This window comes from Mangifera indica, unplaced genomic scaffold, assembly GCF_011075055.1.
Source record: "Mangifera indica cultivar Alphonso unplaced genomic scaffold, CATAS_Mindica_2.1 Un_0002, whole genome shotgun sequence".
NCBI lineage: Eukaryota > Viridiplantae > Streptophyta > Magnoliopsida > Sapindales > Anacardiaceae > Mangifera > Mangifera indica.
In genome coordinates this window covers 880,725-894,968 of record NW_025401094.1, presented here as the reverse complement: position 1 = coordinate 894,968, position 14,244 = coordinate 880,725, and the positions used below count along the sequence as shown (strand labels likewise).

At 27.9% G+C, this 14,244-nt stretch overlaps 1 long non-coding RNA gene across 1 annotated transcript; it reads right to left on the bottom strand.

Annotated features, from left to right (window-relative positions):
* Nucleotides 1-2,710: 2,710 nt before the first annotated feature.
* LOC123205216 lies at nt 2,711-4,754 on the bottom strand. Its single transcript, XR_006499827.1, has 3 exons — nt 4,600-4,754; nt 2,874-3,347; nt 2,711-2,766 (listed from the first exon to the last, which is right to left on the bottom strand). It is a non-coding gene; the product is annotated as an uncharacterized LOC123205216 (long non-coding RNA).
* Nucleotides 4,755-14,244: the final 9,490 nt, after the last annotated feature.

Genomic DNA, 14,244 nt, shown 5'->3' with positions numbered 1-14,244 from the left:
AATAGATGATATGTTTTGTTGTTGATTGTCTTGATGATGCCTTGTTTGGAAGGAATTTTCCACATAATAATTATAAATATTTATTAAATATGAAATGGGTAAAATCCAAAAATTTTAACTGTAAAAAATGGCTACAATCCTACCACATTTGTTAAATAACAAAAATTTTGTAATTGTGCTAAACAACAATTTATATCTACATATGTTGGATTATTAATATATAGAAATGTATAGAAATGTATTTTTATCTATAAGATTAATACATAGAAATGTATTTTTGTCTATTCAGAAATCTTAAAGGACATTTTATTAGTACATACCACATGACATCATTATTGTTGCTCCTAGTAGTAGAGGGCTTGTGGGCTGAGCTATTTCTGAGAAAAAATTGACAAGATTTGATGTGACATAGGTTACTCGCAAACAAGTTATAATAGCTCACAAAACCTCAAGACTCATAACATGGCCTATTGTCATGGCATATTGTGCCTTTATAACCTTTAAAATTTTTCTATATTGCATGCTGCTTACCCGTAGGTCTTCTCATGAGACCTTGATGCGATTTGCAAATTTACGGAGTATGCTCAAATTTTGTAGATCTTACTATTTTTCAAGAGCAACTAGAGTTAGATTTGAATCAAACTAAACTCAAATATACTTTAACTCAAGTTTGAATTGAATCTATAATGATTAGTTCAAGATTAAGCTTGTTTGAATTAATCAAAAATATCATTAAATATTAAAAGCGGGATAAATAATATCATCAATATGATAAATAGTTTCAACAATAAATTGACAGTATCATTAATATGATGAAAATTATTATCAAATAAAGATTTTAGCTAAATTCAAACTTAATTATCAAGCTGAAACTTTAATTTGAATTCAATTCGATCAAACTAAATATTAAACTTAAGTTAAGTTAGCTTAGTCTGAATCTAATTGTAAAAGCTATACGAAACCTTGAGTTGAGATGGAACCTTTAGGTTTATGATATTTTTATTATATATTATTTCATACCGTCCATTTTACTAAGAATTGATGAAACTGATTTAAAAGGATCAATAAAAGAATAAGACCAAATATAATAATTTGAAAAGTGAAGATACAAAATTATAGTATTTGAGAGAATTGGACTAAAATGTAATAATCTTAAACGACAAGAATGAGAAGGAATTGTCTTTAAATCTTTCTTTCACTATAAATCTTGTCAATCTATATTAGTTGAAAGTATACGTTATCACAACTCACTTTTTAACTAATAACCACACACCCAAACTTCACATTAGAATCTCTCTTAGATTTTCTTTAATTTAAAATTATCTATTCACATGATAAAACATTATTTGTGTATTCAAATTGTGTATAAAAATATATATGTATAACTTTATTGTTATTTTACTTGATAATAAATAAAATAAAAATTTTGAAATTATTGGTTTAAATTATTCAAATAAAATTAGAAGCTCAATATGACCTGAATTGAATCATTTATCCAATTTTCAAGCTAGATTGAATCGAATTCTATGGATGCAAATGTGTTGATCAGACATGAAATAGTGAAACTATCAAAAAGTAGGGAAAAAAGATTACAAAATGAAGGACCCCGGTGAAGATGAAAATGGATGAGTAAAATTTAGTCATGAAAATCTAAAAAGAATCATTCCACTATTGATTTATGTGAAAATCGATGAGAGTCTAATTTCCATTTAAAAAGTGAATTGTGATAAACTTATTTTCAACCAAAAGATACTTTAACAAGACATTGTTAAGAGAATTTTAATAGAAAAAAGATTTAGAGATCATTCCTGTCCTTGTAGTTTTTTATTATATCATTTTAGTACAACTGTTACAAATATATAATTTTATATATTCTTTTTCATATTGTTATTATTTTAATTTCTTTTTTTTTTGGTCAATTTTTTCTATGTCATTTCCATTATTGTTAGTAAAGCTATCAGTATGACATGATACTTCACAAAAATATCATACTCAAAAACTCTCATATCAATTAAAAGCTTCTACTTTAAGATTCAAATTAAGCTAACTCAATTTTATTTAATACTTAATTTGATAGATTAATTTGAGTTTAATTCAACTGCTTTTATCAAATCACTTCATTTAAGTGTAACAATAGTAAAATCATTCTTTTTCTTTTTCGTTTATTCTCTTCTCTTTTCCGTGCCCTTATGATTGCTCTAATATTTTTGTGGTTGACTTGTGTTTCTTCTTTTTGGTTTTGTTGATGGGTGGAACTCACTATTATCCCCTGGAATTTTCCATATCATTTGTTACAGTCTTCAAATGGAGCCTTTTTCGGGAATGAAGGCTTCTAGTCCAAACAGGTACTCTTTTTTGGGTTAGGAAGTAAAGACAACTAAGCTCAAATAAAGCCTTGTTAGGAATGAAGCTCATTGGTCCTCATTTTTTGTTAGGGAGTAAAGACAACTGGCTGAAATTTTATAGTACATATATATATATATAAAGTGAAAAAAAGCTACTTGTAAGTCTTTAGAATATGCAATCATTTTTTTAATATATAATTAGATACATATTTATATATCATAAAATTAAATATTAATTTTATGCAATCATTTTTTAACATATAATCTACATATTCAATTGTGTATAAAAATCTATATACTCATAATTTTAATTATAAACTATGCATTAGTAAAGTTGAAATTGATTTCGAACGATCTTTTATACTTAAGTTTTGCCGAATGAACTTCTTTGATTCAGCGCTTCTTCTACATCCAGTTGGATCTTTCAATAGCATACTAAACATTATCAGGGTTCTTGTTTGTATGTTTAAACCCCAAGTTTAAAAGTGCATGCAAAGAAAGTAGTGAAGAAAGCTAAGAGATTCTTACCGATTTTTAAGAAATAAAAGGTCAATGGTTGGTAGCGTTATGATTTTTTAGAAAATCTTAGTGACAACTCTTACGTGCGAATTGCCTGCAGAAGATTAATAAAAGAGGAAGAGAACCTGAAGATTGATAACAGTTTCTGCAGAAGAGAAACTAAAGAGTGAAAAGAAATGGACAGATTTATGCATCGAGCCCAACAATCTTTTTGAATAAAACTTAACTTTTTTCCCCCGATACCTTGAAACCACAGCCCAAAAATAACCCAAATATGTTGCCCACAGGCTCGAAAAAACACTAAAACAAAACAAAACAATGTGAACATGACACAGAATAAATTCAAATTATGAAAGCTTAAACTAACAGCATCTTACATAGTACATTCATTCAACGTTCTTATACCATAGAGACGAAGGTTAAAATTTTCCTTCGCGCCACTAATGCTACACTCTAGGGATCCAGAAAATATACCATTGTGCTCTGGTGAAAATTATTTGCAACTAAATGTCAGACAAAAAAGGAACATTTCATTCAAATTATGTAATGTGAAAAACACAATGTGAACTGAAAAAATTTTAATAACAAAATGGCAGATGACAATATGAATTGCAAAACAAACTGAACATTTTACCACGTTATAAAAAACAAATTAATGATTATCCAAACAGAAAACGTTGAAACAATGTGAGCACAACAAAAAATGCATTCATGCCATGTTATGCAAGCTTAAGGCAGAATGAATTAGTGCAGATACAAAAAATTTAGAGTGCAATAAAAGAATTAACCTTTTAACAAAACATGAACAATAGCAGCAACAGCAACAAAAAAGTCATATGATAAGCCCTACGAAAAGCATAAAAAATTAGACATGCATATGATACCTAGAGGGTAGCCTTGTATTCCTCTTAGATCCATCTCTAGCCAATTGGTAATCAAAAAGGTCAGTTTCCCTATCAGTGTCTAAACTGGAATGATTCTGGACTTTGTGATAAACACTGGTTCAGGCCCATATCATCATGCTTTGGAGCACAAATTGGATGTGAGCCCAAGCCAGGTTCTTCACTTGACTCTGTTGTACTGTTGTTATTCCGGAGCTTCTAAAATTTAGTCTTCTAAATTTTATTCCTTTTGATTTTACATAAAAATCTTCGGAGCTTCAGGAAAAGTATTCAGTTATACTTGTACAGTTTATAAATACGAATTAATACGAATAAAAACAATTTATAAATACGAATTAATGATTATCCAAACAGAGCATGTGAACAAGACAAACAATTATAGTCCAAATATCAAGATAAGAATTTCAACTTTGGCACATAATTTGGTAACATATGATGTGATAATATTTCATGAATGGCAAGACGTCAATTTTTAACATGAGAACACGGAACATGAACAAAACAATAGTTTGTATTATGCAATTAGGGCACAAAAATAGTTAAATAGAAGAATCAATCTTTCAACAAAACATGCATCAAAAGGAAAAAAGCATATGATAAGCCCTAAAACAAACCAGAGATATATGACAGGACAATACGGACTGATACACAAACCAAACATTTTACAACATTATAAAACGAATTAATGATTACCCAAACACAAATCAAACATTTTACATCATTATAAAAACAAATTAATGATTATCTAAACAGAAGACAGTATGTTAGAGAGATCATGCAGAGAAAAGTAGTGAAGAAAGCTAAAAGATTCTTATCGATTTTTGAGAGATTACAAGGCCGATGGTTGAAAGCGTAATGATTTTTGAGTCAGTCTCAGTGACAACCTGTATGTGCGAATGCAATTGAAGTTTCCACAGAGTATTTACAAAAGAGGAAGAGAACTTGTGGATTGATGACAGTTTTTGCACAAGAGAAACTAAAGGGTGAAAAGAAAACAAAGAGAATTTGGGAGGAAAAAGAAATGAACCGATGTATGCATTAGGCCCAATAAATTTTTAAATAAGGGCTAATTTTTTCCCTCCCAACCTTGAAATCATAGCCCAACAATAGCCCAAGTATAGTCTACCCGCACAACAATTACAAAAACACGACAAACAACACATTAAAATTATGCAAGCTTAAACTACACTATATCTTACATAATAAATTCATTCTCGTCACGTGGCGTTATTATGCTAGAGAGACTAAGGTTAAAACCTTTTTTCCCACTAGTAGTACTAGGCTTAAACTATTTGAATGAGTATGCTAATAATTGTTAATGATTTAAACTGAACAAATGAGATTGGCAATTGTTCCCGAATCTATTCCTCATGTTGGCAAAGTTAGTGCCAAATGACTTTTAATACATTAGGAACAGATCACAAGTTAAAATTGATGGTTGTTTTTGTTAGATTCTTTTTGCCAGGCTTACTCAATGTGATTTCAAAAACTTTCAATGAGGATCTATATAATGATGTTATAGTTTTAAAACATGATTTGCTTGAAATATTGTTTGAAAATGCGATTTTCATGTTTTGTTGCTAGATTATTACCGAATTGTGAGAAAGATTGTATTCGATTTAGGAAAGGACCATCAAGGATCATAAAGTGCAAGCAAATATATTGAATGACTTCTAAATATATTTATGTGGTTAGAAATTTGGTGCGTATTGGATTGTAGTTGAACTTGAGCAAGTATAATTTGATAGTGTATTGATACGGGTAAGCTGTTTATGTTTTTAGTAATTTGCTTTTGAAATTGATAATTATACCCATAATTAAAAAATATAGATGGTGGTTTTATTGAAATTATAAAGGTAGAATTTTAAGCATGTGTACTAAGATTTGGCCAAGTAATGCTCAACTTGCATGTTAAGGTTACATGATGAAACTCGAGAGCTGGTGAAACTATTCATTTGATGATTGGATCATTTTGGATTTACTTTTTTTAAGACTATATACATACATACATACATACATACATACATACATAACATACATATGCGAAGACTGACCTATATAATGATGAATACCCTAACATAATAAAGTCTTGTTTTTGTTTGGTTTTTTAGTCAGTTATGAGCTAAGCAGAGAAGAGGCGTTCCAGCAAGGACTCAATGTATGTTTGAAACCTATCTTTCTCTTGTTGTCTTGTTCCTTTTTAAAGCCTTTTGTTTTCGGTTGTTTTTCATTTTGGTCACCAGCGCTTTGTGTTGTGCAGAAAGCTATAAATGGCAATGCATGTCAGATAGTGATCTTATATATCCATGTATAATGAACAAATGTTTAAAGTTTTTTGTTGGTTTTGGTTCCACATGTTTTAGGATATGTAAAATTAAGCTCCCGTATCATTGAAGTTTACAGACCTTCATTAACTATTGGAATTGACTACTGCATGAATTTATGACTGGGTGAGGCTGATCATGACTAGTGTAAGTTTTTTAACTTTAGCACCTAGTCCCTCCATGGAATCTGTAGAACAAACCGTTTTTAGTGAATGCTCAGCTTTGACATATGTGGTCATAGGTGTTTGAAGCACAAACTTTAGCAATTAATATATTGATTTGTTGTTTTAGATTGGCACTTGATATTGAAAAATGCAGCGACTTGAACTTGGAAGAGAAAACCGAACTGGTTTATGGCATTGCCCAATATAGCCCAGAACATCAGAAGTGCACATGTTTAATATGTTGCTTAATTTTGTAGTATTAGATTATACTACACTCTTATAAAGTTGTATTTTACTGCACAGACCAAAGGTTCCTGGGCTATATATCTAAGACGGAACCTAGCCTAGTCTTTTCAGACCCAGTTTATAGTCCCACCTATTCATTCATTTGCTTGTACTTGATGCAAGATGAAAATAAGTGAATGATGTTTTCATTTGCTTTTGGCTTGATGCATTTGTTATCATTTTCTTATTTGCTAACTTTTCTTCTGTTTTATTCAACGGATAACAGGAAGTTTTTTGAAAACAGTTACAAGCTAAACAAATTTCCTTCCCAGAAACAATCTTCAGTTTATACAAGCCAAGACGATCTGCATATAGGAGGAATGACTGATAGAACACTTGATTTTCTGCCCAATGTCTGGGTGTTGTGGTTTCCTTGAGTTTGATTCAATGAAGCTTTAGTAGTAGCTGCTATATCATTTCTCACAAGTAATTGACTAGTATGCAAGTATATATTTGTTATTCTCTCTGCTTGGATGTGATGATGGGGGTCAGTAAAAGAGAGGAGGCAGGAATTGCTGTGGATCCAGACGTAGAAGCTTACAAGAAAATACTTTTAACATATAATCGAGTTTCAATCTGATGTCTTGTTCCTCAGATGTTGGTAAGGTGATATGCATGCATTGTTCTTAACAATGGTTGCTTAACAGGCAATATTAATGATATTTCTCTTTAATGGACCTTTAATCATACTTTCTTTAGCTGATATGTATCCTAAAATCTTATTCTAATTCAAACTTATTAAATTATTTGATTCTTTCTGACTAATTTAATCATAATATTATTATAATCGTTAATTTTGATTTCAATTCTATTATATCTTGATCCTGTCATAATCATTTCATAATCATAATCGTATCATAATCTTTAATTATTAATTTAGGTGATATTATCTGCCTATAGTTGTTGATATTGGGGTAAAATATTTAAATTACAATTATAGATACCTAATCATCTTTTGTACATTTCTGACTTTTAAGAATAATTTAATGCAAATAGCAGTTTATGTCTTGATCAATGGGGGACCCATGCTCCAATTTTTTTTTTTTAAAATATATATAGAGGGTTGTAGTTTCGTTGAATATTTTCCAGATGTTAACAGGAAAGAGTCGATTTGAAGAATAACTACTGATAACTCAGCTATTTTAATTTGTTGCATAAACATCAGAAGTGATTGGAGAAATTTAATAGTTCATAAAATGAATTCTAATGGGAGAAAAACATATCGTAACACTTTGATACTTGTGTGCTTCGCTGAAACTCTGAAACTTAACTCAACTCTTTTCTTCTTCAGAAGCTCAATGTCATGTTACTAAATTTATTTAACTTCTTAGTAATTAATTATTGATTGATTATGGATGGCAAATAGAATGACTGGCTTTTTATAGCAACGCTCCTGACTAACTGAATTAAATTAGTTTTACAAATGACATGTCTTATATAAATCAATTACAAACAACTTTGTAGGCTTATTTGGATTCTTAATTATAATTTTATCTTTTTATCTTTACAACAGATCACATAAAAAAATAATAAACAAACAATTAATATTAATTTGAAATAGGATAATTTTGTTTTGACAAAACGATGTTTAATGTCAAAATGTTCTTTTGTGTTTTTTTTTTTTTTTTACAAATCACGTTATTTTTTAACATTTAACAAAGTGTGTTATTTTATAACAAATCATGTTGTTACATATAATGTTTTAAAACTACTTTACCTATTATATAGTTTGAGTTGATTCATGTCAGATTAGGTCAACCCAAAAATATTTCGATTCGGTTTAGGGTTGTGAAATTTTAACATGATTCTATTACGAGTTGGGTTAGGTTTTAAAGTTTTTGATAGGAAATTTAAATTGACAAGACACGAATATGATTAGATGACACGAATTGTTAGATCTAAATATAATGCAAGTAGCATTTTTTGTCTTGATCAATGGCGAGCCAATGTTCCGATTATATATATATATATATATATATATATATATATATATATATATATATATATATATATATATATAGAGCTTTGTAGTTTTGTTTTGTCTAATATTTTGCAGATGTTAATTGAAAAAGAATCCATATGGAGGATAAGTATAGATAACTTAGCTATTTCTTTTTTTTTTTTGGTTAATCGGGGAACTTCGTCCGAATTGATTGGATGGGTAAACCCCGAGGCATAATGACCAAACATATAACTCTGCTACTTCAATTTCTGTTTAGAGAAAAACACATAACACTTTGATACTTGTATACTTAGCTGAAACTCTGAAAATTACTCAACTCTTTTCTTCTTTAGAAGCTCAATATTATGTTATTAAATTCATTAATTAAACTTTGTAGTTATTAATTACTGATTGATTATGGATGACATATTGAATTAGTTTACAAATGATATGTCGTTTAAAGACTTGTTAAAAAACATCTTGTCCAGATGCAATAGTAATTACAGTATAATTCTGTTTACATGGTAAGTTTCACTGCCAAACAATTAAAGTTAAATCAATTGAATTTGGTGGAACTTTCATAGATAAATGAATTGAGTTTGCAATGAATCATTTACAATAAAGTTATAAGCAATTGATTCTTTTTCATTGTTTATATTTGATTATTGTTTATATTTTATGACAAAAATAGTTAGTATGTTGCTATCAAAGTTTGTATTTTTCGTTGGATTCTCTACCTATAGCTGTTGAGATTACATTAAATATTCAATTACAATGATGGATACCTAATGCACAAAATGAGAATAATTTAATGCGTTTTTGCCAAATTATAGGGATAGATGCCAATAATCCCAAACTTGAGGGCCATTTGGTTGAGAGAGATTAAAAATTATTCTTATAATCTATCTTTTATTACTTACATTATTTTATTTGATTTATAAGTAATAAAAGATTTCAATAATCTTCTATTACCAATGATAATGTGATAGACAATATGAGAGATAATCTGATTACTAGGTAATTTTGATTTTGTTATAATTATAACCTTATTTATTAATTTTTTTAGGGTAAAAATAATTTCATTTTCAATTATATTATTTTGTTTGGTTTATAGGTAATAAAAGATTAACCTTATTTATTAATTTTTTTAGGGCAAAAATAATTTTATTTTCAATTACATTACATTGTTTGGTTTATAAGTAATAAAAGATTTCAATAATCTTTTATTACCGATGGTAATGTGACAGACAATATAAAAAGTAATTTGATTATCAGGTTATCTTGATTTTATTATCACTATAACTTTATTTATTAATTTTTTAGAACAAAAATAATTTTATTTTTAATTAATATAACAAATAACATAAAAAATATTTTAGAATAATTATACCTAAGAGTATTTAAGTAAAATAATATACTAGTATTCTTTTATTACCTCTAACCAAACATAATAATTATTTATACTTATCTATTTTTTTTAAATTTTATCAAACATAGTAATAATTTATATCTAGTAATTATCAAAGTAATCTTACAATTTTAGTAATAAAATATTTTACAAACCAAACGTCTCTTAGAGTTATACCATTATTGCTATCTATTTAAATTAAAAGCAATGTTGTATTCACCCTAAACTATACCATATATAATATTATAATGTAATCTAAAATAAAATCTTTATTCTATTAAATAAAAATAAAAATATATAATAAATCAAAATCAAATGAAATATAATATATATATATATATATTTAAAAAGCTAAGTCATGAAAGATGGGTAAGGATTATTATATTATAACTTGACTCGCAAAATCAGGTAGATTGGCTAATTGTCACTTATTTATTTGATTCTTAATATTTATATAGAGAAAGTTGTTGATTTTTAAAATTTTCTTTTAAAATTGTCTGAATACACATTTCTTTGTTTTATTACTTTCGTATAAGGTTTACTTAATCTTTATTATTATTTATTTGTGTTTGATTATTAATTATTTTTAGGAGGAAAGTGGTTGGTTTGTTGCTCTCAAGGTTTTGCATTTTTTGTTGGATTCCCTATCTATAGTGGTTGATACCTAATCATCTTTTGTACATATCTGACTTCTAAGAATAATTTAATACAAGTAGCATTTTATGTCTTGATCAATGGGAGACCTATGCTCCATTTTTTTTAAAGTATATAGAGGATTGTAGATTCTTAGTCGATTTGGTTGTAGTAAAGTGATAAACTTCATTCAATAATTATTTCTCACCTATGATTTCCTTTGAATTTAATCATCAGATTCATTACCTGTTTCTCTATTACTCCGAATAATGTGTTGTGTTTTAAGTTACAGATTCATTCTTGATTGTGAGAATGTTGAAAGGGGACCAATGGCATTCTTCAATATGCTGGAGTTGTGGTTGCGACTATTTTATGCTTCTTGCATTCTGTTAGTCAAAACTTGAACTTCAGCAGCTATGTCCTAATATAAGTATACAAGTTTCAGCTCGATATCACGTTATTCATTAATTAAACTTTGTAGTTATTAATCACTGATTGATTATGGATGACACATTGAATGACTGACTTTTTGTACAAATGACACGTCGTTTAGAGACTTTTTAAAAACAACTTGTCCAAATGCAATAGCAATTAAAGTATAATTCTGTTCACACGGTGAGTTTCCACTATCAAACAATTAAAGTTAAATCATTTATAGTAAAATTATAAGTAATTGATTTCTTGTTTACTATTTGTATTTGATTATTGTTTATATTTTATGAAGAAAGTAGTTGGTTTGTTGCTCTCAAAGTTTATGTTTTTCGTTGGATTCTCTACCTATAGTTGTTGAGATTAGGTTAAATATTCAATTACAACGATGGATACCAAATGCACAAAATGAGAATAATTTAATGCGTTTTTGTCGAGTTATCAGGATAGAAACAGAAATAGTCTCAAACCTTAAGAGTTATACCATTGTAGTTATCTATTTAAATTAAATACAATGCTATCCTGACCCTAAAGCTTTGGCGCCACGTTTCTTATGTCCATATATAATGCTAGAAATCGGTTTTGTCAACCTTTGGAAATGACAAGAACAGTTTGTATTAATTTTGATACTTGTGTGCTTAGGTGAAGCTCTGAAACTTACTCAACTCTTTTCTTTTTCAGAAGCTCAATATTATGTTATTAAATTCATTGATTAAACTTTGTAGTTATTAATTACTGATTGATTATGGATGACATATTGAATTAGTTTACAAATGACATGTCGTTTACAGACTTGTTGAAAAACATCTTGTCCAGATGCAATAGCAATTACAGTAGAAAGCAATAAAAGTTAAATCAATTGAATTTGGTGGAACTTTCTTTCATAGATGAATAAATTGAGTTTGTAATGAATCATTTACAGTAAAGGTATAAGTGATTGATTCTTTTTCATTGTTTGTATTTGATTATTGTTTATATTTTATGACGAAAGTAGTTGGTATGTTGCTCTCAAAGTTTGTATTTCTCGTTGGATTCTTTACCTATAGTTGTTGGGATTATGTTAAATATTCAATTACAATGATGGATATCTAATGCACAAAATGAGAATAATTTAATGTGTTTTTGTTGAGTCATAGGGATAAATACATCAACAATCCCAACCTTGTTTAGAGGAGATTAAAAAAATTTATCTTTTATTATTTATATTATTTTGTTTAGTTTATAAATAATAGAATATTTCATTAATTTTATATTATCAACAGTGATGTAATAGACAATATAAGAGACAATCTGATTACTAGATAATTTTGATTTTATTATAACTAAAAACTTATTTATTAATTTTTTAAGGGAAAAAATAATTTCATTTTCAATTAATATAGCAAATAATATAAAAAATATTTTAGAATAATTATACCCAAAGATATTTAAGTAAAATAATATATTAATATTTTTTTATTAACTTTAATCAAACACAATAATTATTTATACTTATCTATTTTTATCAAAATTTATTAAACATAGTAATAATTATACTTAATAATCATAAAGTAATTTATCTTCAATGTAATTTTACAACTTTACTAATAAAATATTATACAAACCAAACGTTTCTTAGAGTTATACCATTATTGCTATCTATTTAAATTAAAAGTAAATGTTGTCTTCACCCTACCTAGGTTGTAAAATTGTTTCTTGTGCTATCCTTTCGTTAGAACATTGACAACTTGATTAATAGTTTGCATATATGGCACACAAATCACCTCACCATCAATCTTTTTTAAACAAAATTTGGTCAATTTCAATGTGTTTTGTTCTCTCATAAAGAATCATGTTGGTAGTAATTGCAATTACAACCTTATTATTACAGTAGACTTTGATTGATGATAGATTAGGAACCTTTAATTCTTCTAATAGGTTTTTTATCCTAATAAATTCACAAATTTCATAATCAACTGATTGAAATTCAGCTTAACAAAGAAGATTTCCTCCTACAAAGGTGCAATAATTTCACCTTGATCAGTCTTTGTCAGAGGTAACAGTAATTATTATTAATATATATATATATATATATATATATATATATATATATATATATATATATATATATATATTTAAAAAGCTTAGTCATGAAAGATGGGTAAGGATTATTATATTATAACTTGACTTGCAAAATCAGGTAGATTGGCTAATTTTCACTTATTTATTTGATTCTTAATATTTATATAGAGAGTTGTCGATTTTTAAAATTGTCTGATTACACATTTCTTTGTTTTATTACTTTTGTACAAAGTTTACTTAATCTTTATTATTATTTATTTGTGTTTGATTATTAATTGTTTTTAGGAGGAAAGTAGTTGGTTTGTTGCTCTCAAGGTTTTGCATTTTTGGTTGGATTTTCTACCTAGAGTGGTTGATACCTAATCATCTTTTGTACATATCTGACTTAATCTTTTGTACATATCTGCATTTTATGTCTTGATCAATGGGAGACCTGTGCTCCATTTTTTTGAAAGTATATAGAGGACTGTAGATTCTTAGTCGGTTTGGTTGTAGCAAAGTGATAGACTTCATTCAATAATTATTTGTTCACTGATCATTTCCTTTGAATTTAATCATCAGATTCATTACCTGTTTCTCTATTACTCCGAATAATGTGTTGTGTTTTAAGTTACAGATTCATTCTTGATTGTGAGAATGTTGAAAGGGGACCAATGGCATTCTTCAATGTGCTGGAGTTGCGGTTGCGACTATTTTATGCTCCTTGCATTCTGTTAGTCAAAACTTGAACTTTAGTAGCTTTGTCCTAATATAAGTATACAAGTTCAGGCTCAGATGGTGGCCGACAAAGACGAATTCCCGTTACTGCTGTGACCGACAATTATACATTAATGGCAATGATGGCAAGCTGGTCGTTTGTAAGGCATTACAAACTTTTTGTTTAAATTGTGAAGTTTGTTTGAAGTTCAAACTTTATTCAAACTTCAAAGCATACTTATCCTGGCACAGTTTTTTTTTAATTTTTTTTTTTTTTTGATAATTTGGTCAAATGGTGCACAAGAAGTCAATATTGTGTTATTTTAAATTTTAACTTAATAGGTTTTGGCTTTTGACGCTTGTCAATTTATTTTATGGCTTTTGGTGCTTGTCAAGTCAAAACTAGAATTATGGTTGACTAAGTCGATCCAACCGTTCTGATCGAAACTAATACCCAAAACTATTTTTATACCAATCTTGTTCTGAAAACTTTGAATAGGTGACGATATTTCCAATGTATTACATCCATTTATGGT